Genomic DNA, 23189 nt, shown 5'->3' with positions numbered 1-23189 from the left:
GCAGTGCAAAGCCATCCATAGACAGCTTGGAAAGCAGACCCTGCCAAAATTCCGAACATGGCAGGCTGAATGTACACAAGTTGATCAATCGATCAACTTGGATACAACCAACCTGTTGGATTTTACATCCATACATAGTGACTAGAACAGCTACTAGCAATAATCACTGTGTTCTCCTGGTAGGATCCTTCATCAACACTGACTGTGGTTGCAGGAAATTGCTCTGTCTATGTGCGAAGTACCTAAAACTAGATTTGCTTATCAGCATCCTGCAGTGCCCTTTACAGCAGAGCTCAAACTTGGAAAAGGTAAAAGAGCACAAAGAGTCAATCAGTTGTACTGCAGTGCAAGAAGCATGCTGATAAGAGCATAGAGCAAGAGAGATACGTTCATCGATTTCCTGCCTCCCCTTTTACAGGCTGGGGAAGGAGACCTCTAAGTGTTACTGAACTGCAGTAGAGAAAAATCAGTTCTACTACCCTGACAGAGAGGGCTTTGTGGTGTGAGAGAGCTGGGTAAAGATCTTAAGACGGAATGCAAAAATACAAAGCCTCCCTTATACAGTATCTATTTCATCTGTGTATTTAGCTGTTTGACTGGAGTTAACCACTTCAATACAGGGCACTTTCACCCCCTTCCTGCCCAGGCCAATTTTCAGCTTTTAGCGCTGTTGCATTCTGAATGACAATTGCGCGGTCATATAACACTGTACCTAAACCAAATTTATGTCATTTTTTTCCCACAAATAGAGCTTTCTTTTGGTGGTATTTGATCTCCGCAAGGTTTTTTCTTTTTTGCTAAACAGATAAAAAAAGACTGAAAAGTTTGAAAAAAAACAAAAAACGTGTTTTTGTTTATGTTATACAATTTTGTAAACAGATACGGCACTGATGGGCGGCACTGGTGGGCAATAATGGGCACTGATAGGCAGCACTGGTGGGCAATAATGGGCACTGGTGGGTGGCACTGATAGATGGCAATGATGGGCACTGGTGGGCAGCACTGATGGGGAGGGCACTGGTGGGCAGCACTGATGGGGAGGGCACTGGCGGGCTCCCTGATTGCCATCCCTGGTGGCCATGGTGGGCATCCCTGGGGCCATGGTGGGCATCCCTGGGGTCATGTGTGGGCATCCTTGCTGGTTCTAGTGCCCCCCTTAAGGGTCTTCACTGGTAATCAATGCTCTTACCAGTGCAGACCCCCCCCCCCCCTGTCAGGAGAGCCGCAGATCGGCTCTCCTCTACTCGTGCCTGTCAGGCACGAACTAAGGAAAGCTGATCAACGGCTCTTCCTGTTTACTACGTGACCAGCTGTGATTGGACACAGCTGGTCACATGGTAAAGAGCCTACGTTAGTAGGCTCTTTACCGAGATCGGAGATGCGGTGTGTCAGAGTGACATGCCGCATCACCGATCACCACTCTGCATGCCCCCCGTCATATGACGTCCGGTCAGGATAATGCATCCACCTTCCCGCCGTCAATCGCCTATAGGGTGGGCGGGAAGTGGTTAAAGGAATTGTAAAGGCAGAAGGTTTTCTATCTTAATGCATTCTTTGCATTAGGACAAAAAGCCTTCTGTGTGTAGCAGCCCCCCTGAGCACCCCCTAATACTTACCTGAGCCCCATTTCTATCCAGCGATGTCAACGAGTCCCTCGGCTATCCGGGACTCTCCCTCCTGATTGGCTGACACAAAGTAGTGGCGCCATTGGCTCCTGCTGCTGTCAAAGTCAGTTAGTTAATCAGGGGAGAGAGAGGGGGCGGGAATGAATGTCAGCTTTGTGTGTAAATAGACACACAGAGCTGCAGCTCGACTCGGGTGCCCCCATAGAAAGCTGCTTGATGTGGGGACACCCAACAGGAGGGAGGGGCCAGGAGTAGTGAAAAGAGACCCAAAAAAAGGAGGATCTGGGCTGCTCTGTGCAAAACCAACTGCGCAGAGGAGGTAAGTATAACATGTTTGTTATTTTTTTAAAAAAATTAGACTTTACAATCACTTTAAAGTGGTATTAAACCCAAAAATCGAATATATTGCAGCTTACCAATCCTTGACTGTAGTGGCCACATTCCATTTTTAGGCTTTTTTTTTTCTTTATTTCCACCTGCTGATCTGGCCAGTAACACACTTCCTGTCTTAGGGTGTCTCCACTCTGGATGGAGAAGTAATAGAGACACCTTTGAACAGTAGCACTGTCAATCTAGGGCGAGGGTAGTGTTAGGTGCACTAGCCGATTTCGATTTACTAAAGGCTTTACATAAATTAATAACAGCTGACCATCGTGAGCACCCCTATCAGTGTTAAATGATTTTCTCAACCCTCTGTTACTTTGTCTGGACAGCTTGGTCTGTTACAGGAATTTCAAAATTAACAAACTTACTGGTTGGGTCACCAGGTGATAATGCAGGAAAAAAATCCACCACATCTAAGAAAGCTTAGATGATAACCTACAAAATAATACATAATAAGCTTCAATCTATTACATTTTTGCTCTGGGGTTTAATACCACTTTAAGCTCTAATTCCTTGTATGTAAACCATTAGTGTATGTAGATTAAATTGTGCATCAGCATTCAAAGACATGATCAATTCTGATCATGAAAGCAACCTGAACAAATATGGCAGTGTTTTTTGGGGGAGAAAGGAAAGCAGTACTCTGATTGCTAAGAACTAATAAATACCAAATGATATACCTAGCAAGCATGCATGCTAGTAACTTGAAAAATACACCTAGAGCTAAATCTACTTCAGTAGTTCCACTTCAAGCATTATGATGGGCATGCTTGCACACATACCTGTGTATGTATTCGAGCATACAGGGGCACATTTTAAAATAAAGAATCTGACATTCAGAAAGCATTTTCTGCAGGTTACCCTTCCAGGTACATGTCTCTTAAATTGCAGTGAATGATTCTCCACCAGAATGTTTGGTGAAGGTCAATGCTTTAGAAACAGACCCAAAGTGTTTATATAGCTTGGGAAAATCAAAGTGGTACTGTTGTCCCCAGCAATGATATTGCAGTGACCACAGGATAAAGTCAATATCTAAAGACAAAAAAGAGAGAGAAGCGCCTCTAAGTGCGGACTATAAAAACACATTTATTAGGTAAAAATATGCACTCACATCTGTGCGTGTCAAAAAGGCACCTAACATGAACCCTCCTGGAAGATTCCAAGATTGATCAGTGGGAGAGAAGTCATCTGGTCCGTGCTGCCATCCCTTGGGGACTGGTCTCCTCTTCACCACAGCCGGCAGTAATGGCGAAGCTAGAGCGGAAGCATCCTTGGATCGAAAACGAGGCTTGGTCAGCAGGAGCATATGGATGACGTCACAGGGATGCGGCGCGTTTCCGAGCGTGCGTGCTGCCGTGGGGCAGGCAGCCGCGCTCCTTCTTCAAAGCAACAGAGATTCTGCCCCATGGCAGCACGCACGCTTGGAAACAGCTCCTGCTGACCAAGCCTCGTTTTCGATCCAAGGACGCTTCCGCTCTAGCTTAGCCGTTACTGCCGGCTGCGGTGAAGAGGAGACCAGTCCCCAAGGGATGGCAGCACGGACCGGATGACTTCTCTCCCACTGATCAATCTTGGAATCTCCCACCTTTATGTTATATTGTACCTTTCTTTACTGCAGTGGTAAAGTCTTCACAGGTATCCATTTATTACTTCATTAGTACAACTGACTTGCATGTATTTTTAAGTCTGAAGGACTTGTGTGTGTCTGTTGGTGAGCAGGTGGTGATTCAGGTTGAGCATATTCACCAGCCATTGGGTAGTGAATTGATGTGTGGGTGACCATGAGTTTGGGGAGTACAGGCTGTGAGCCATCAGAATGAAGGTTGAGTGGGTTCAGGTGGCCAAAAATCCAGGGGGGATTGGTGGCTTCATACTCACAATAGAGGGGATGTGGATGTCAAAACTGTAGCTTTGGGATGAACATTACTTCATCCCAATAGCAGTGTTCACCTTTATGTGACCAGATAACAAATAGTGGGTGACACTCAAGGCTCCAGCCAGGTTTTCTCCTGTAGTACACCACTGGGAGTGCTGGTAAAGACAGAGCACACCCCAGCACCAATGATGCACTGGACATAAAGGGCCCTATGCACTGCAAGACCCAATGGATATGTGAAACGACAGTCTCAGCCTGGGCTCCATCCAAGCTATGACCCCAATAAGCTACTGGGGTGGGGTAAATTGCATTGAGGGTGTGGCTTGACTGGAGTCCAGGCTGAGACTGTCATTTCACATAGCCACAGGGTCTTGCAGTGATGTGCAGAGCATAGGACCTTTTTTGTCTAGTGCACACCTTTATATTATCATGTACCTTTTTTTACTGCAGCATTATAATCTTCACAGGTATTCATTTTATTATTCCTTTAGTGCTATTGACTCACATGTATATATGAATCTAGAGGATTTCTATGTGTCCGGTAATGGGCAGGTGGTGGTTCAGGTTGAGCGTACTCATCAGCCGTTGGGTAGCAAATTAATGGTGTAGGTGACCATGAGTTTCGGAGGTGCAGGATGTGAGTCACCAGATGTAAAGTGATGGATGAGTGCGCTCAGGTGGTCAAAATAAAGTATTAATAGTTTCATATCTAGGGTGGAGGGAATGTGGGTGCCAAAACACTTTGGGATGAACTTTAATATACTGTATCTCAATAGCAGTGCACACCTTCATATTATATTGCACCTTTGTTTACCACAACGCTCTAAATTTCACATGTATTAACTTTATTACTTCATTATCAGACAAGGTAATATAATACATTTATGATCATCTCGCACAAATATAAATATAATGAAGTAGAGAAAACAGCCAGGTTGTGTTCTGTCAGCACAGCTGCCACATATATCAACAGTCTGCACCATTAATCTTCCAGCTCACATGAAAATAAAAGCCCTTTCTAGAGAACATTGCATAGGGCTAGAAACTGTATAGTAGCCAAGTCATTATTTTCCTATATTGTTGATTTTTTAAATGATTGTATATAGAAGATTCCAATTTCAAGTGAATAGGAGAAAAAGGGGAAAAAATCACCCAGAAATTCATGTTGGCAGAGATGCCCTGAAGCAAACAGTATTCCCGTTTGACATTATTGATTACCAGTCTGTGGATATTCTCCTGGCGAGATAGAAACATAATTAAACATTCTGTCATAGAACCAGCTGTCCCAGGGACATCTCAAATTGATATTTAGTTGCCTTGTAGAGCGGCAGAGAAAAAAAAGCACATCATGTGATCTTTTTCTACCTAATTATATTGCAGCAACAATGTCATAGGCACTGCTGCAAGAACACTGCATGAGTGTGCGCCACTTAGCTGAACGAAAAACATTAAAGAGACTATCATCTTTTCAAGTGTTTTTTCTCTATATAAAAAGATATCAGAATGATGTAAATTGTTTTAAACCTCTTTTAAAGGTATAGACACCTAGAAGACGAACTAAAAGAAATCTAGAGTTACAGCATACACGTTAATTTTATAACCTCAGCATTGTAATAGCAATACAAACAGTAGCCATTTTATGTGTAGCTGTTGTGCAGCTGTGGACCGGGCACTCGATGGTCTGCTTCCACAATATAAGGGCTTTTAGGTTGTAGCACCATTTCCAACGAGATGCATGCTGTCAGATTTCAGTGATAGTGAGCCTTTAATAAATACCAAATCGGGGTTTCCCAGGGTGTCTATGCCCCAGCTTGTTTCTTCACCAGGTGCCCTGATAGTGGGGATGGACTTGTAGCAAACTGGAACCAGGTTATGGCCCCCAGGTATGCCCAGCTGTGGATGTGCAGACCGCTCAAATGTGCATAGTAGGGCAGGAGACAGAGGAAGATCTGGGAAACAAGCTAAGGTCAGGGTAGGCTGCAGGCAAGCACAAATGGTAGGCGAAGCCAGGGTCGGTACACGGGAGATCAGAAACTGAATACACATAGTACTAGACAAACAAGAGCTCAGAGAACTAGGAAGTTGCTCAGGCAACCTGGGGTGCACGGAGCATGTCTATATATAGGGAAGCAGACTGGAAAGATGGGCCAGGAAGTGATAGAAAGGAAAAGGATATAAATCCACACTAGAGCAGGTGATGCTCATAGGTGAACAAAGATGCCAGTACCACATGAGAATGGAATCACAGATTTAGAAGAACCATTGCAGCAAAGAAAGAAAAACTGCATGCTAGACCATAATACGTGCCACCTTTGGACTTATCCCTTTACAACTAACAGTTTTACTGAGTGCCGCAAATACAGCTATTGATACACTTCTAGTGCTCTGACAGGAGAGACATTGGTTTCTCACACACAGCAATTCTGCCCACTTGTACATTAAAGAGATCACATCAAGATGAACCTCGTTGGACTTAAAGTGGGAGTAAACTCCCATGCATGATTTTTACATATAGGTAAGCCTATAATAAGGCTTACCTATAATTACTGTATATATCTCCTAAACATGATATTTACTTTTGATGTAGCCAATGATGTCACCGGTGCATGTACTCTGAAGGAATGGCATACCGTGCCGTTCCTTCAGAGCCGCGCCCATAAACAACCACTCCAGCGCTCGGCTAATCAGATAGCTGAACCCCCCGTACCCGGAAAGAAGACCTGGTGAGAATGGAAGTGCCTCCAGAGGTGACAGCATGCCTCTGGAGGGCTTCATTTTAAGGTAAGTCTGTAAGAATGTTTATATTGTGCGATGCATACTAACAACTTTATGACTTAAACTGCCCGGGGAATGATTAATTTTTTGTTGTTGGGGATGCGGTTTACTACCACCTTAACCCATAGTAATCTGACACATTTTAGAAAGTGACTGAATTTCTGGAGTTCAATTTTAAATTTTCTAAAGACCATTTAAATCTACTAGTCCGGCTAACACTACCCTCTCCAGACAAATGTTGCTGTCCAAGAGTGTCTCTGTTGCAGATCCATACATACAGTGCAAAACATTGGCGAGAAGTGTGTTACTGGCTGGATCACCAAGTGAAAATAAAATAAAAACAAATACAGCCACAACATTTAAGGATAAGTAAGCTGTAGTACATTAAAGGATAAGTTCTCCTTAACATAAAAAATAATAAATGCACATATTTTTGTCCGTACCTTTGTACGTCATGTCATTGCAGAGTTGTAGGCAGTGTAAATTAACTTCGGGCTTAATGATTAGCATGCCCGCAGTTCATTCAAACTGCAAGTCCATCTGCCACAGTGGCTTGCAGTTTTTTTTGACATGGCTGTGTGGCCAGAGCCCTGCACAGCTGCGTTATTTGTAAAAAGAAATGACAGCGGGTGCAAGGAGAGTAACTCCTGCCCGCTGTCACACTGGGGGGGGGGGGGGGGATCCGGGGAGAGAGGCCAGAGCTGGAATATGTAACATGTTCTATTCTAAATATGGGTAGAACATGTAACATGTTCCAAAGGTTAACTTATGCTTTACATTTTTCGTTGTGGATTTAGATATGTTTTAAGGATTGCATGTTTGCTGTTTGAAACGCTATACTGCGTACAGCTCTCTAAACGCCAATATTCTTTTGCATAAAGAAAGCCGTGCCAGGGTGGAAAGTTCACCCTAATGAGCATTTTTCACTGACTTTCATGCTGAAGACATTTTTATTGTACAAGTGATATATGGAAAAAGAGCGACACAACAATGGATAAATCATGAAAGGGCTCTTTCATCCCCCCCTTCCCCTTACTGTCACAGAGGGCTCTCTGTCCTAATTCTTTTTCACACAGGCAAAAAGATTATACGGTATAAGAAACATATTGACACTGTTGACTACCTAATCATATGTTACAGCAATGCTAGCAGGTCTGACTTGTGGTCCATCTATCACAAGTGACTATGATTAAAATGCATAAGAGGGTTGTCTTGGGCTATTGGGCTTATGTTTTGCATGCATGCTATAGAAAGATATGCAGTAATACTAAATTTGACAGCAATCTCACTGCCCACATGTCAGCTTTACCCATCCTGATGTAAATTGTTTTCAGTGTTATTTAACTGAGGGGAGATTGTTAACATTTACAATTACGCAAAATTGTATTCGAGCACATTACAAAAATAGAAATAAGCATTACATAAATGTGGCCTAATTTAATTTCAATATGTCTTCAAGGCCAGTCATGCATGGGGAAATCTCACACTTTGATGAGAAAGGATACATCTGCTCATTATTTATACCAGTGATGCCTAACTCTGGTCCTCACAAGGTCCACTAACAATACATCTTCATCCCTGGGGAGCTGCTAGAATTTCTAGGAAAAAATAAAAAGGGTGTTCCGCCAACTGTAGTGAACACAACCTTCATACTTCAAATCGTAAACCTGGCAGTGGCAAGATCAGACTGAGAGAAACACCATCTTTGTTGTAACCTTCTATGTAAAAATGTATACTTCAGCAGAAAAAAAATTAAAATGCAGCACACGGGTAGCACGGTGGGTAGGTGGTTAGCTCTTCTGCTTAGCAGCACTGGGGGTTGTTGGTTTGAATCCCAACCACGGCACTACCTGTATGCAGTTTGCATGTTCTCTCTGTGCCTGCGTGGGTTTCCTCCCACACTGGACAAAATAACGGAGTGGGCTACGACATGGCAAATGAGGTTTAATGTGGAGAAGTGTAAGGTTTTGCACTTGGGGACTAAAAACATAAAAGCACAATACACGCTAGGGGGGGAACCCTTGGGGTAATCAAAAATGGAGAAAGATCTGGGAGTCTTGGTAGATGATAGATTAGGCAATAGCATGCAATGTCAAGCGGCAGCTGCCAAAGCCAGCAGAATATTAGCATGCATAAAGAAAGGGATGTATTCCAGAGATAAGACTATAATCCTTCCACTTTATAAAACTCTGGTCCGACCACATCTGGAGTATTCTGTCCAGTTCTGGTTGCCAGTCCTCAGGAGGGATGTGTTGGAGTTGGAGAGGATCCAGAGAAGGGCAACTAAACTAATTAGGGGATTAGAGAACCTTAATTATGAAGAGCGTCTGCAATCACTTGATTTATTCTCCCTGGAGAAGAGACGCCTGAGAGGGGACATGATAGCAATTTATAAATATCTCAATGGTGATCTCGACATAGAAAAAAAGCTATTCAGTCGTAGAGAGTGCATGAGGACTCATGGGCATACATTGCGATTAGAGGAGAAGCGTTTTAACCTCAGGCAACGTGGGGGGTTCTTTACTGTTACAGCTACAAGATTGTGGAATTCTCTACCACAAGAGGTGGTTTCTGCGGGAAGTATGGTGACTTTCAAAAGACTCTTAGACGTATATCTCAAGGATCAGAACATTCAGGGGTATGTGAGATGATTACGGCCACACACACCTACACAGGTTGAACTGGATGGACTATTGTCTTTATTCAACCTCAACTACTATGTAACTATGTAACACTGCAAAGACTTGCTGGTAGGTTAAGTGGCCCTAGTATGGATATGAGCTAGAGACCATAGACGGTAAGCTCTATGAGGGCAGGGCCACTAATGATATGAATGGTTGCTGCATCCCTTGGTTATACAGAAGTGCCGTCTGAAAAATGGTCAGTACTGCCCTAGGGGAGTTTTTTTTATATTATAGATGGGAACATGTATGCATTATTTCACAGCATGTATGAAACAGCAATGTTATCATTTTATCTTCAATTCTGTGATGAGAACTAAAAAACCAGCACCTATGGGCTGATTTAAAATTACAGGAATTTAAGGATCATAGGGTGCTACTGTGGGAGCAATCAGTATTTAAAACACACGATTTTTGCCTCCTGTGTGGGTGAATGGTTTCTTGGCTGTCCCTAGGGCCTCTCTTCCAGAGAGCAGAAGCACGCTCCAAAAGGTAAACAGGAAAAAGGAAGGTGCCTCTAAGTGCAATGTAAAACCGTTTAATAACACACAAATAAGGAACACTTACACGATCATTCATGAAAAGCAGGCATGTAGGGACATCTTGGTCTGACGAAGGAGCGTTACTGCGCATGCTCCAAAATGCGTTACCACCCCCGTGACGTCACCATGTTCCTGCGGTTCACGAGTGAGGCGTGAGTACCACCGCGACCTCGGCTAGGGACCTTCCTCCTAGTGCTCCACGCCTCTTCTCTCCATCCCCCTATACTGTTGGAAGGCTTTAGGGAAAGGGAGACAATAGGGAGTCCATGGAACAAACCCCTACATGCCTGCTTTTCACGAATGATCGTGTAAGTGTTCCTTATTTGTGTGTCATTAAACAGTTTTACACTGCACTTAGAGGCGCCTTCCTTTTTCTTTTTCATTTTTGATGTTAAACTTGTGATCTCATCAAAGATAACAGCTCACCAGAAACACACTTTTTATGCAGGTCAAGGCAGGGCAGAGAAAGATATATGTGAACAGCTTGCTTCCTCGCTGGCTGGATGAGCGAGGCGTCACTTGCTTTCAAAATTACATTTAGCAATGTCTAGGTGGGCAAAATAGTGGTACCTTGCTCAGCCAGGCAGCATCCTATGGAAACAGGTAGTATTTTCACAGCACTTTTTTAGGCAATTTTGTTGCTGGTAAGTTGACATCCTTCTAAAGCTGGCCATGAATTACAATCAAAATGTACTATATAGACATGTATTTCTGTACAATCTGCTTTAGGTTTACGAAAAGCGATAAACTTAAGGGACTATACCTAAACAATTCTTTGTGTATTTCTTTTCAATAATCAGACAGTCCCTCATACTACTTAGATCTAAAGATTATACAATTAGATTGTATAAGTGCGCCCTTAGGGTGCTCTTTACACCACTGCAATAAAATGCATTGCACTATAGCAGCCTATTTATTATGACTGACCTGCCAAAACATCAAAAAAATAAGCATGCCTTTTTTTTTGGGCATGCTGTACAGTATGTGTATTTGTAATGCACTGCTGTGTATTTGCATTGGCCAGTACAGGGGGGTCATTGACAATGTTTTAAGTTTTCAAGTTTAAAGTCTGAATAGACTCTAAGGGAGCATTGGTAAATAGAGTTGAGCCCCCACTGCTCTTTATTCCCCCCAATTCTAAACCTGGACAAATACTGTACTCCCTTTTCCTGACGATGGTTACTTATAAAACAAACGTTCTCTACTAAGGTACTGAATTTTCAAGGCAGCAGTGAGGACAGTACAGCCTCCCACCTTAGAAACAAAAAGATTTTCCATTTTTCTAGTATTTGTTTTTATAGTTACTTATATCAACCTGTTTTCAGCTCTCATTTTCTAGTGTATGTTGGAAATGCAAAGGTTTATTGCACTATTAAAACATAATAACTCATTTAATTTGTCCAGAAACAACAATTACAACTCAAATATAACCTCTTGTACTTGCCTTCCCCTTCTTTGGGCTTGAAGAGCTGTCATAAGCGACTACAGAAGATTCTTGGTGTGCATTCTGCTTTCAAAAATGTTCTGGAATCATACGGGGCGGACTTAGTTAAACCTATGCAGAGACTATCTATTTCCAGTAGCTTGTGATTTGTTCCTTTAGTGATGTATGCTGACAAGGCAATACCAAAATAAACATTTATAGCTCCTGGCTGAAAGCAGAACTACAGCCAAAAATAACAAGCTAAAAATGAATAGTCCATTAAAATATAAAATAAAAAAACAGCTTTTGCTGAAATCTTCAGTTTCAGTATGCTAGATCCACAATACTATTCACATTGAATCGGTGAGATGTCTTCAGTCTAATAGGCAACAGCATTCAATTCACTTCCTTTGAGCCCAGGTCATCCTGGACCTGCCGCCTCCTGAGCTCATCCCCCTGTCACTCTGCTTTCTCTTCCTAGCAACATGCTTCTTGTCAGCACGAGAACTGACTGGCACCTTGCACTGCTTCTCCCTCTCGCACTCCATCCCTGCCATACAGGGACTGCCAGAGGGTGATACTAGGTCAAATGCAGGTACTTACTGTATATTATTAATTCATATACAGTGCATTGCGAAAGTATTCGGCCCCCTTGAAGTTTTCGACCTTTTGCCACATTTAAGGCTTCAAACATAAAGATATAAAACTGTAATTTTTTGTGAGGAATCAACAACAAGTGGGATACAAACATGAAGTGGAACGAAATTTATTGGATATTTCAAACTTTGTTAAATAAAAAACTGAAAAATTGGGCGTGCAAAATTATTCAGCACCTTTACTTTCAGTGCAGCAAACTCTCTCCAGAAGTTCAGTGAGGATCTCTGAATGATCCAATGTTGACCTAAATGACTAATGATGATAAATAGAATCCACCTGTGTGTAATCAAGTCTCCGTATAAATGCACCTGCACTGTGATAGTCTCAGAGGTCCGTTTAAAGTGCAGAGAGCATCATGAAGAACAAGGAACACACCAGGCAGATCCGAGATACTGTTGTGGAGAAGTTAAAAGCCAGATTTGGATACAAAAAGATTTCCCAAGCTTTAAACATCCCAAGGAGCACTGTGCAAGCGATAATATTGAAATGGAAGGAGTATCAGACCACTGCAAATCTATGAAGACCTGGCCGTCCCTCTAAACTTTCAGCTCATACAAGGAGAAGACTGATCAGAGATGCAGCCAAGAGGCCCATGATCACTCTGGATGAACTGCAGAGATCTACAGCTGAGGTGGGAGACTCTGTCCATAGGACAACAATCAGTCGTATACTGCTGACTCTCTCTGCCAGTCCCTTTATTGGCTTTCACTAGCTAAATGTATAAAATTCAAAATACTAATCACAACACACAAAGCCATCCACAACCCTGCCCCCAGCTACGTCACTTACCTCATCTGCAGTTATCACCCACTCTCTGGCTCTCTAGCTACCTTGTCACCTCCACCCATGCTCACCTCCAGGACTTCTCCAGAACCTCTCTCTACCCCAATATGTTAGGTTAGCTTCTACCTTGTCTGACTTCAGGCAATCCTTAACCACTTAAGCCCCGGAGGATTTGGCTGCTAAACGACCAGGGGGTATTTTGCGATTCGGCACTGCGTGATTTTAACGGACAATTGCGCGGTCGTGCAACGCTGTACCTAAAAGAATTTGACATCGTTTTTTTCCCACAAACAGAGCTTTCTTTTGATGGTATTTGATCACCTGTGCACTTTTTACTTTTTGCGCTATAAACAAAAAAAGAGCGTAAATTTTGCAAAAATAACAATATTTTTCACATTTTTTTATATGAAATTCCCCCCCAAAAAAATGTAAAAATCAAAATTTTTTAACATTTTCTGCCAATTTGTTTTATGCTACATATGTTTGGTAAAAAAAATTGCAAAAAGCGTATTTTTATTGGTTTGCGCAAAAGTTATCGCGTTTACTAACAAAGGGAAAGATTTTTGTCATTTTTGTTGTTTTTTTTTTTTAACGCGTAATGGCGGCGATCTGCGATTTTTTTTGCGGTACTGCGACATTGTGGCGGACAGATCGGACCCTTGACTGACATTTTTGACACTTTTGGGGTTACCAGTGACATTTCTACAGTAATCAGTGCTATACATATGCACTGTTACTGTAAAAATACACTGGTAGTGAAGGGGTTAACTTTATTTGAGAGGGAGGGGCTGTGTGTGTCCCTAGGGGCGTGCTTTCTACTGTGATTGGCTGTGGCTTGAGGTGTAAGGACACTGATCAACGGTTCTACATAGTAGAACCGTGTGATCAGTGTTTTTACACCGAGGAGAATGACAGGTGGCTTGTTTACACAAGCCGCCTGACTTTCTCCCTCTCCCCCGACGATCGCCAAGTGACCGGCGGACATTGGGTCCGCCGGTCACACGCGCGGGGGGTCCGTGACCATGCGGGAGCGTGCCTCGGCGGGCGCGCGCTCGCTCGCTCCCCAGACCCTCCCAGGCTAGTGACGTTAATTAACGTCACACTGCCTGGCCGGGGCTGACCGCCGCAGTAAATTTACTTGCGGCGGTCGGCAAGCGGTTAAAAACGAATTTTCTCAGGGAACCCTTTGCCACCCCCACCTAAAACTGTACTTCAGCCACCTCCATTAGATCATCTTCTGCAGTTATTACTTTTCTGTACCACCTCCCTTTAGTTTGTAAGCACCATCAGCATATTCCTTCCATATTGACCTGTATTGTTATCGTACTGTCTCCCTTTAAATAGTAAAACCCAGCGCAAACTGTTGACACTATATAAATCCTGTATAATAATAGAAATAAATATCCACAAAGTTGCTTGGTGTCCCTGTATATATGAAAAGCCTAATGTGTTTTAAAAGCACAGTAATCCCTTAGAGCAACTGTCTAACTGATTTCTTCTGGTGGCATCCTTACTCTTCTTTTATATTTCATACCATAGCCAAGCTTATTTTCATCAAAATGAGACTCCTGGTTCACATGCTTCAGAAGGATTAGTGTCAGTGAACACCATATTTATAAATTAAACATTTAGGTCACAATCATAAGATATCCTGATTTCAAAACACAGAGACCCACTGTGAATCATTAAGCAGAGGGTCAAACAAGCAATATAGTATAAAAATAAGATATCTGATTTAAAAAAAATGTTTCCTGTATTTAACATAATAAAGAAACATTTATATGAACATAAGGTTGTAAAAAGAGCTGTGCAAAACAATGTGTTTAAACAAAAATAGAAATAAGGGCATTTTTTTTCATTTTGGATAGCAGAAGGGAGGCTTAGAGCCCCTGTCAATTATTTTTTGTCATCTTTAACCACTTTACCACCGGAGGATTTTCCTGCTAAAAGACCAGGGTTTTTTTTTGCGATTTTTTACTGCGTGACTTTAACGGACAATTGCGCGGTTGTGCGACGCTGTACCTAAACCAATTTCACGTCCTTTTTTTCCCACAAACAGAGCTTTCTTTTGGTGGTATTTGATCACCTGTGCGATTTTTTGATCACGCGCTATAAACAAAAAAAGAGCGTAATTTTTGCAAAAACAACAATATTTTTCACTTTTTTTTATATGAAATTCCCCCCAAAAAAAAATGTAAAAATCAAAATTTTTTAAAATTTTCAGCCAATTTGTTTTACGCTACCTATGTTTGGTAAAAAAAATCGCAAAAAGCGTATTTTGATTGGTTTGCGCAAAAGTTATTGCGTTTACTAACAAAGGGAAAGATTTTTGTCATTTTTGGTGTTTTTTTTTTTAACGAGTAATGGCGGCGATCTGCGATTTTTTTTGCGGTACTGCGACATTGCGGCGGACAGATCAGACCCTTGACTGACATTTTTGACACTTTTGGGGGTACCAGTGACATTACTGCAGTAATCAGTGCTATATATATGCACTGTTACTGCAAAAATGACACTGGCAGGGAAGGGGTTAACAGTATTGGACAGGGAGGGGTTAAGTGTGTCCTAGGGGCGTGATTCTAACTGTGCAGGGACAGGTCTACTAGTGTAAAAACAAAGATCAACAGTTCTACATAGTAGAACTGTCTGATCTTCACTTTTACACAGGGAGAACTGACAGGCGGCTTGTTTACATAAGCCGCTCTGTATTTCTCCCGCTGTACCGGCGATCGTAGTGTGACCGGCGGACATCGGGTCCGCCAGTCACACTCCCTCACTCCTCCGTGAATGAGCCGAGGCGGGCGCGCGCCTCAGCGGGCGCGCGCCCACCATTGGCTCTAGAAGGAGTGACAGGCGAGCGACGTAGACCTACGTCACTCTGCCTGGCCGGGGCCGACTGCCGCAGTAAATATACTGTGCGTAGTCAGCAACCGGTTAAAACATTAGGGAGATTTCCCTTCACTTCATCATGACCTTTATCCAAAACAGCAAGTTAGAGGAAATATTCCCAAAGTAAAGGATCACCAGAACTAGTGTCTTCATTGGAAGACTTCTTCTGTATTATTGTGTGGTGACAACCCCAAATTTTGGAATTTTCTTTCCTTTCAGGTAAAAACGGTAACAGGACCTTCCCAGGAATTGTTCTCAATTTTACATAGTTAACAAGGTTTTGCCATCTTGTATTTTGTAGCATTAATGGGTCATCTAATAACAAAGAACAGTGAAACGTGCTGGAAGTCATAGCAACCATGCTCCAAAGACAGATCGATACCACGTGAAATCAGTTTGGTGGGTAAGGGTTACTGCTCTTTGCCCTTCCTTAAAAAATAAATCTGTAACAAGCCTATTCCATAATGCAAATAGTAATGTGTTGTAATTATGAAAAACAGATTACCTTTCAGTATTCTGGTGGCTGTGCAAAAAAATCTTTGTTGGAGTACATTAGGTTACACAAAGTAAAGTAATTTGTGTACATTGGGATATGCTGCTGCTGTCAGGATATTGGACACTGGCAAACAAAGTTGGGAGACAGCCCACTAAAACCTCTCTGGCTCCCATCATGCTCCAGTTTTGTTATACAGCAATAGGAGGAGTGTGGTACAGCAATAACAGGACAACTTGAATCTCCACCTAGTAAAACCTGAAGAAAGACATCAGAAGAAGACTGAATGACAGCCTTGCAAATCTAAAAAATAGATTCCTGATGCTAAAAAAAACCTGTGAAGTATTGACTAATCTAGTGGAGTGTACTTTGACAGGGAAAGGTAGAGCCATGTCATTAGGTCTATAGGCCTCAATAACAAGCTGCCAAATTCACTTGAACATAGTGGAACAATAAGCACGCTATCCCCTACAGGGACCTTCAAGAATGACCCAAAAAAGTCATAATTCAAATAATGCTATGGTGGAGAGATATAACTTGACTACATACAGACAGTGGAGGAAAATCTCTTTGGGATCTTGTGGAGCAGGACATAAGGATGGGAGAACAATGTCATAGTTAAAGTAAAAGGAAGAAAACACCCTGGGAAGAAATGACAATGAGGAAGGTAACCTTGTGAGTAAGAGAGGAATATTCCTGATAGGTTAAAATGGTGGTTTCTGAAGAACTCACAGAACCAGATTGAGATCCTGGGTAATATATGAGGGAATATAGTGAGTGAAAACTTGTGCAAAAGGCTTCACTATGAAGTGAGAAAGCAGTGGTCTTTGAAAAAGAGAATTGACCCTTCATGGTACTTAAAGAGGACCCCCAAAAAATTAAGTCAGCAGCAACAAATACTGTAGCTGCTGACATGTAATATAAGGACACCTACCTGTCCAGGTATCCAGTGATGTCCGCACCCAAGCAACTTCTTTGAACTGCTTCAGATGAAGGTGCTGGCATCTTAGGTAAGGAAAACTGGCAGTGAAACCTTCCAGCTTTACAAGAGGTTGATTACATTCCTACATATATTAAAACCATGGAGAATAAACATCCACATTTTAATAGGAAGTCAGATCATAGTAGCAAAATAAAAAGTAATAAAAATGACATAAATCTTTCCCGTAGTTAGTAAATGCAATAACTTTTGCACAAACCAATCAAAATACGCTTATTCCAATTTTGTTTACCAAAAATATGTAGCAGAAAACAAATTGGCCTAAAATGTTAAAAAATTTTGATTTTTACTTTTTTTTTTGAGAATTTCATATAAAAAAATGGGGAAAATATTGTTATTTTTTCAAATTTGTCGCTCTTTTTTTTTCATAGCGCAAAAAGTAAAAATCGCACAGGTGATCAAATACCACCAAAAGAAAGCTCTGTTTGTGGGAAAAAAAGGACGTCAATTACATTTGGGTACAGTGTTGCATGACCGCGCAATTGTCCATTACAGTAACGCAGTGCCGAATCGCAAAATAGGGCCTGGTCTTTGAGAAGCCAAAACCTCCGGGGCTTAAAGCGGAGTTCCGGGCACAAAATCGACCTAATCGATTTTGTGCCCATCCGCTGGCTCTTCTTCACCTGAAAAGGAATTGGATAGTTAGGTATATATTTTTTTTTTACTCACCTTGTAATTGTAGATAGAAAATACTCACCTATTCTCCACTTCCTCCCTCTGTGCAGCGGCTTCGCCGTCACTTCCTCTTTGCGATGATTCCTGGGAGCTGAACGTCATCGCTCCCAGAAATCAATGCGACGGCACCGGCCCCACTCGTCACTTCCGGGGCGACTCCGCATTCCCTGCTAAACAGCTTCTGGGCATGCCCAGAAGCTGTGGAGGAATGCGGCGCCGCACCGGAAGTGACGAGAGGGGCCGGTCTGGGAGAAGAAGACACGGAAGGATGCAGAAGAGGATCGCGCTGGCTTCAGCTGCCCACAACAGAGATGGCAACGCTGTAGAAGAAATTTTATAAGTAAGTATTTCTTCTTGCAGGTAAGTGCGACCCGGGACAGATCAGAGGCTAGCCATTGTGGAATGTACTAGCCCTGACTGTCCCGGGGGTATGTTTATTGAAAAACTGTTTTTGTGCCCGGAACTCCGCTTTAAGTGGTTAAACTTTTGAGAAAACGTATCATTGCTTTTAGTAGCAGTGCAGATATGCAATCAAAGTCATTTTTTACATCCATGTAGAATGAGTGTGTGAGCTTTATAAAAGAAGGTTTGATTATCAGATCTTTTGCAAAGGAGTTATAAAAAATGTAAAGCTCCATTAAAAAATAAACATATGTAATACCTGACTGTATATTTTTGGCAACTCACAGTCCTTCACCAAACACTGTTGTAGAATAATAATTTTTAACAAACAATGCATCTAAACAAAAAAGGCATATTGACAAATCTACCTATAGATAATTATAATAATAAAGTCTGTGTCTTACTGGTAGTTCTACATTACCACTGCCTTGAAGCAAGCAATGGAGGACTTTTAGGGCACAAATGAACTGTGGAATAGAAAGCTTGCAATCATTCCAGTAGTCTGCAGTAAAGCATTGATCTTTCAGTTATTGGGGAATTCCAAGATCCTGCACATTTTAAATCAAACCAAAAACCTGTAGATCATTCACAGCTTCAAGGCCAAACATTGCCAGCATTGTTTCCTAGCACCCAGACCCTATTTGCACTTGCTGTAGATCTCAGCCATGAGTACTTCTTGTACGTTCTTGACTTGTAAAGATGTTCAGAAATGATTTTATATCTGCTACAGTGCTGTTTACCTTTGTTAGCATTTAAGGCACATGAAGGAGAAACTGTTGATAGATTGTAGCATTTACACTGCAGAAATAAAGCTAAATACATCTTGTACTAAATTGTATTTATAGGCAACAGTAATAATATTCTCCATTCATATAATCTGAATAAATGTCTTTTACTATTTATTCTCCTGTATATTTGATTAGAATTAAAGAGAATGCATGCTGTTTAAGCCTGGAAGATGAAAACAAAAATGTATTTGGGCAGTACTGTAATCAGTCAAATGCTGCGTAGAGCTGTCTGTGAGCACCTATTTCCACTATTTCACTTTGTGTTTAGTAAGCAATTTTTAGACAAGCCATCATGTTTTCAAGTTGTCAGATATGATTCTTAGAAATCAAAATGCTCTTCTACACTTTTTCTAGCCTTAACTAGTTCATAAATGCAATAAAAAAAAATATATAGACCCTGACTTTTCAAGGTGCAATAACACTTGAGGCTCACAGAACAGTACTTAAGGCATGCAAAAATGATGAGATGATAGAGGCCACTTTAGCATTCGTTGAACTCTCTTTCTGGGAATTTAAGTGCTATTGTAAGCATTTAAAGCTTTGAAATGCTAATAAGTAAAAAAATGGAATAAACTTATGTATACACACATACCACCTACCTGACCTGCCTTCACTTTAGAGGTAAATAAATGTTTTTTGTTGTTGTGTGTTAAAATAACAGATATACATTTTTCATTTTTACAGTTTAGCCCCCCCACCTTGGCAAATAACAGAGCTCATACTTGCAATATGTTAATGCATGGTTAAAAACATAAGAAAGCATTCAACCAATTGACAACAATATTAGCAAAACATTGCTTTCTCTTTTTCCTTCTAGTCCATCCAGGTAAACAGGTAATTAAAATGCATAAGTGATATGAACAAGGTCTATGTACAAGTCCACCCTGCTGATCTTGGGCAGCCTTTGAAGCCAAGTTAATTTGAACTCTGGTTGGTCTGCTGAGCACACAGTAGATCAATAAAAATATAAATCATTACGGTCCAGCATTCTCTTCTCCCCTTTAAGGCAGCGCAACATGTCTGCTCTGCTCTTAGCATTCTGTGTCTGTTTTCAGTAGCAATATTAGAACACAGTCTGTGTCTTCATTCAACAAACCTCAGTCAACAAGTTTATAGAGCCGACAACCACAATTTCCTTTACTTCCTTTCTCAAACAGTACAAGATATTTCCACTAAGTAATCCATACTGTATGGATTATGTACTAAAAATATTGATGTCTGTGTCCATAAAATTACCAAGTACTGAATCAGAATTCACCAGGCATCGCCTTGAAAAACAGTCTATATTGCCTTCATAGAAGTAACAGTAATTGCATGGCTACTTTATAGAAGTTATGCAACAGTGACAACAAAAAATGTCTGTTTCACGTGGATGTATTCCTCAGTATTTTTTGGGTGGGAGGGTATCAGTTCCTTACCTATTTCATATTGAGCAGTGATTAACTTTAATATAGCAAAGTCAGCAATCACAGTTATAAACACAGTTAACTAGCTGTTATTAAGCGTTCTTGTAGATTGTTCTCCTCTACCATCAACTGTATATTGGAAGTTTTAGTACTTTTTTAATGCTCATTTTTTGTCATATGTAGGCACATTTTTTGTCATAAATAGAATGATGTACAAGAGATGCTTAGAGGTAAAGCAATATTGATGTTAAAATTATTCTACTGGTACGAAATTTTGGCTGAGGGTTAGGACGAGAGGTAAGGGTTTTAAAAAGAACTAGAGTTTGGATTGACAGTTAGGGGTAAGGGTAACGTTGAGGGTTAGTGCTGGGATTAAGGTTCATTTTAGGATTGGGACACAGATTAGGGAAAAAGAAAAAGCTTAAATTAAAGATTTGCATAAATTAGCTTTTCGTTTATGGATATTATTTCAGTGCTGAAACATCATATGCACTACGAGCACCAAAGCAAAATACATATTAGTGGAAAAAAGACTTAAACAATCTAACACAACCTAGCTGTTTATGGTATCATTTGTGCTGATGTTTTCTGTGACATAAAAATAAAAACTGAACCAATTTTTTAAAAACAGATTATTGTTTCTCTGGGCCACCAGTGGTGCCAACTAACAGATACAAGTGGCTCCTTAGACAAAAATGATGGATTTACCCTTTAAGACATTCCATTAAGTGTGTTATGCTGTAATGAAGCCTACAGCACTGTGTTTCTACTGAGCAGTCCACAACTGAAGCTTTACAAAGTCCTTTTTAGAGAGCTAAGGATTGACTATGCTTTAAGAATGCTTTATGTTTAACTTGCTGTTTTCAAAGGGCTAACAAAGATTTTTCTTACCACTTTTCACTTTCTGACTACTTGCATTTAGAAGGCTACTGTAAGGCACAGCATGAAGTGAAGAGTATAAAGATTTAACACTTCCTCCAAGAATCACTCTGCAGGTTTCTTTCAGGTGCCTGCCTGTGATAAACTAGTAAAAAAAAAAGGTTCAATTTGCTAAGCTATGCAAAGACAATAATATTTGTATAGTCCATAGAGGAATGAGCTTTGGCCAAAACTTACATTTTGACAAAAACATTATATTTCTGGAAAGGTTCAGATATTTTACAGATAGCCCATAAAGAGTCCATGCTTTCATATTTTATTTAATGCGGGAGAACCCAGTTCATGGTTTTGTATAACTTAGGTGGTGAAATCTCAGTTCTTTAGTTCGCATTTTTGCCCACCTGTCTTGGATACTCCAAAAGCAAGGTCTTTCTGTTATAATTCCTGCCTCTGTTCCTGTCCATCTGGAAGTCTTGGGTGCTTCAACACACCTTTGCCTGACCCAAAATCACTTATTACACTCCCCATAATATAGAATGAATGAAATTCCCAAATGCCAGGAATTAGCAAATTGACCTTTAAATCGGTGTTAAAATCAAAATAAAAAGACGTTTGCAATTAATAATTCTGTGGTGTGTCATGATAACATATGCCAGGCATTCTTCAGTGGAACAAATTGTGTTGGCATGTCCAGTTAGTAAACTCAGCAATATTTATATACTGTATGTCTTCAAAATTGCATTGCTACTATCATGCACATGATAAATGAGCACTATGATGTTTTTAACCTTATTGTTGAAATTGTTTTGAAAATCCCTAGATTTCCAAGATAAAGTTTAACACATAAACAGATATTTACTATTAAGACTTTGCTATGGCTTTTCACAGCCAAAAAAAAGTATAGCAATATGTATTTTCCTTGCTATCAAAAGCATTGCTGCATATTTTATTCTGCAATAGATAAGGATTTCTATGCTGCAATAGATGGGGCATATTACATTACACTTGGCAGGAGATATTGCTTTTCATATTTTATTCACCACTTGAAAGGGCTCTTTATATTATACTTGGCATTGAGTATGGTTCTGTATTTTAGACTATGCACCTAAAATGGCTCTGTGTCTTATACAAGACACCTGAAAAAAGTCTGCATAATGTATTTGACACTAGCCTAGAAATTGTCTGAATGCTGGGCTACTATTGGCTATTATGAACTTTTAACAATTTGTTATAATCTGTAAGTGCCTGCATAATACTTATTGAATATGGATACATAAATGTAAGAATTAGTGAATGCACCAAAATAAAGCCTTCTAAAAAATAGTTGTTGGGGAATCCTGTCTTACACTCAGTTATAGTGATTATTAAATTGTTTCCAGCAGCATTTGCCTGCACTTGCACTTTGAAAAGTTTTGATGCACAACTCTTGAAATGTGGCAGGCATCTTGCTAGATTATTTTTTTCAGTTTTAAAGGAGAAGGAAAATAAAATCAAATCTGCCTACCTAGAGCACAGTCATCTAAAGCTACTTAAACAACAAAATACCATGCATGACTTTATAGAGTGCCTATCATTTTGTGTAAAGGTTAGGTTAGACCAGCCAGTCCACGTGCAACTTCCAAGTAGAGCTTATTATAATGCCTTGGACAGCAACACAAGTAGTCATGAGGGGCACCACTCTGAGCCAATTAGGGTTCTGTTGCATTTCAGGGTGTCAGTCTGCCTAACACTACACTTGATAATGGCAGAAAAGAGGTCAAGGATAGCCTCATCAATCTACTTTTTTCTACAGCCACCCATCAGTACTTAGGTGGAAGAGTACCATACTAATTTCAGAAATAAAAATAATTAAACTATGTACCGGTGAGCTGGACTTAGTATGCTTACATCTGTAGATCCTATATAAAAGAG

General features: G+C 40.8%; 1 protein-coding gene across 2 annotated transcripts in view; it reads right to left on the bottom strand.

The window, feature by feature from the left end:
- CSMD2 (CUB and Sushi multiple domains 2) overlaps window positions 1-23189 on the bottom strand; it is a 1446274-nt gene that overhangs the window by 1149805 nt on the left and 273280 nt on the right. The window lies entirely within an intron of this gene.

The sequence above is a fragment of the Pelophylax lessonae genome, assembly GCF_965119305.1.
Source record: "Pelophylax lessonae genome assembly, chromosome: 2".
NCBI classification, from domain to species: domain Eukaryota; kingdom Metazoa; phylum Chordata; class Amphibia; order Anura; family Ranidae; genus Pelophylax; species Pelophylax lessonae.
The sequence above is the reverse complement of the archived record's forward strand: the minus strand, read 5'-3'. Positions and strand labels throughout refer to the sequence as shown.